Source organism: Phyllostomus discolor, chromosome 3 (genome assembly GCF_004126475.2).
Source record: "Phyllostomus discolor isolate MPI-MPIP mPhyDis1 chromosome 3, mPhyDis1.pri.v3, whole genome shotgun sequence".
Taxonomy (NCBI): Eukaryota; Metazoa; Chordata; class Mammalia; order Chiroptera; family Phyllostomidae; genus Phyllostomus; species Phyllostomus discolor.
In genome coordinates, this window is record NC_040905.2 from 167,268,029 (window position 1) to 167,269,896 (window position 1,868).

Here is a 1,868-nt window from a genome sequence, read left to right on the forward strand (position 1 = left end):
CTCCCTGATCTGATTTCAGTTCATCTCTATTCCACATCTCCCTCCTGTTCACTTCCTACCTTTCTTCCTTCCTTTCTCCTCTCCTTTCTTACTTCCTTCCCCCCGCTTAGGCTGTGCTAATAAATGTATGGGACATAGTAGCCCCACTGTACTGGGCGTCAGTCAGAGGGAAACTCTGAGTCTGCTCAGAGTCTGCTCTCTTCTGAGAAGCCTTTTTTAAAGGGGATCACGATCAAAACGATGCCCACCCAGAGGTGTCAGCCATAATTAGATAAAGAACAGATAGTTTTTTTACTTTGTTTACCTGAGAAAAGAGAAGGCATGTCAACTCTCTTCAAACATCTGAAAGGATCTTACGAGAAAGAGCAATAAAACATTTCATTTATCTTCCAGAAACAGAAACAACAGGAGCATCTAGCAAGAAAGTTCACATTAGCTCAACATAGAATGGAACTTATGACTATGCTTGTACAAAATGGAAAGGCCACCTTTGTGAAATGTTAGCTGCCTCCTTTGACCTCATGGGAGGTAGGAGAAGTATCCGCAGCAGTATCCTCAGTGTTTTAGAGGCTAAGAATATGTTTCTGTTTTGGCTAAAATGCTGTATGAACTAACATTCACTATTTCTTCCATTGAGCTCAGATTCTAGGCCTGTTTATTCCATGACTCTAACAAATTTAGATAGAAAATGAGAAAGCATAGCCATCTGGAAAAAACATATATCCCACTTCTGACTATAATGAAAAGAAATTTTGTGCTACAGTATTGAAGAAACCTTTCAAATTGGTGAATCATAGTCATCATTAATATTTTACTTTCAAAATAGTCCTCCTTGTAATGTGCCAAAAAAAAAGAGGCAATTAATTTTTATATAAAATATTCTCAAACATATCCATACTGGGAGAAAAGATGATGCATTTTTCAATACTAACAAGGTTCAGTCAGAAATAGAAATTTAGTTTATCTTAAACTAAATAGAATAGACTCTGGTAAATGAGAAGCAATGACACAGCATGAGCTAATAATTAAATTTAAAATATATTTCATAGCAGTTTTTTTAAATAATAGGACTAATTCTTTCTTTTTAGTATAGCATTTTTAGATTTAGAATTAGCCAGCTGGATGCAGTTTCGATGTTCCTAATTTTATCGGCAACGTCCGAAGCACCACGGTCTGGAGCCAGTTGAACACGTGCCTTCTTCTCCCCATCAGGCCTGATCAGGTGTCAACCTTGGCCACGTCAGTGTCATACAGCTTCTTCACAGCCTGTTTCGTCTGGTGCTGGTTGGCCTTGACGTCCACAGTGAACACACGTGCATTGTTGTCTTCCGTCTTCTTGTCTGACTCAGTAGTCGGGGGAACTTGACGATGGCGTAGTGGTAAAGCTTGTGTCTCCTGGGGGCGCTCTTCCGAAGATACTTAGGGTGTCTTCGGATCCACAGTGTCTTAGTCCTCCAGAGGGTGGGTGACGTGCGGATCTTCTTTCTTTGTGGCTCTAGATGCCTTTCAGCACTGCTTTCTTTGCCTTCAAAGCCTTGGCTTCAGCTTTGGGAGGGGGAGGGGCTGCCTTCTTCTCTTTGGGTGCCATGTTTGTGAAGAGCTAATAAGACTAATTCTTGATAGATAGGCTTTTTGAATATTTTTGTAGAGGATTTTGAGATCTTGGTTTTTTTTCTTAGAATTTTATATAAAAATAAAACCATATTTGTTCTGAAATCATAACTTTGGGGAAAACAAAACATTTAACCTTCCACTATGGAATAAAATTTATGTTGAAATGTTTTAGAAATCCAGATACTTTTTTTCATCTCTGGATTCTAGAGTGATGAGAATTCTGAAGAAAGATCCAAGTCCTCTAATCCTGTTAA

At 38.9% G+C, this 1,868-nt stretch overlaps 1 pseudogene; it reads right to left on the bottom strand.

Annotated features, from left to right (window-relative positions):
- Positions 1 to 1,084: 1,084 nt before the first annotated feature.
- On the bottom strand, positions 1,085 to 1,588 carry LOC114490616 (annotated as a pseudogene).
- Positions 1,589 to 1,868: the final 280 nt, after the last annotated feature.